Source organism: Kryptolebias marmoratus, linkage group LG16 (assembly GCF_001649575.2).
Source record: "Kryptolebias marmoratus isolate JLee-2015 linkage group LG16, ASM164957v2, whole genome shotgun sequence".
Taxonomy (NCBI): Eukaryota; Metazoa; Chordata; class Actinopteri; order Cyprinodontiformes; family Rivulidae; genus Kryptolebias; species Kryptolebias marmoratus.
In genome coordinates this window covers 10,595,242-10,595,689 of record NC_051445.1, presented here as the reverse complement: position 1 = coordinate 10,595,689, position 448 = coordinate 10,595,242, and positions in this window count along the sequence as shown.

Below are 448 nucleotides of genomic sequence, written 5' to 3'. Positions count from 1 at the left end.
GGGGGGGGGGGGGATGCTTTGGAAAGAACAGCCAGGTAAAACATATCTCACTGGGAGGTTTAATGTTGGTAAATTTATATGATTCATAAAAGATGAAGGACTTTGAGGAGGTTTTGTTGAGGAATTATAAACTATTCATACGTTTCCAACAAGTCATTTCCTCGTAGCTCTCTGTTCATCTGCGTCTAACTGCTTCATTTACACCTGCTGTTTAAATCTGTAATCACACGTTACAGGAGACCAACGTGGAGCAAGTCCCTAAGTTAGGAAATTACAGCTGAGGGAACATTACCACCGCTCGAACTCTGAACGCACAAACCCACGTTCCTGTGCCACGGTCCTGAGGCGAGCTGCAGCTTCGTCCTCCAAAGGAAGGATGCCCCGACGGTGTTTAGAGTAGCCTGCGTGTGTGTGTGTCTGAATAACTGGAGGCTTCTGCAGCTTTCCA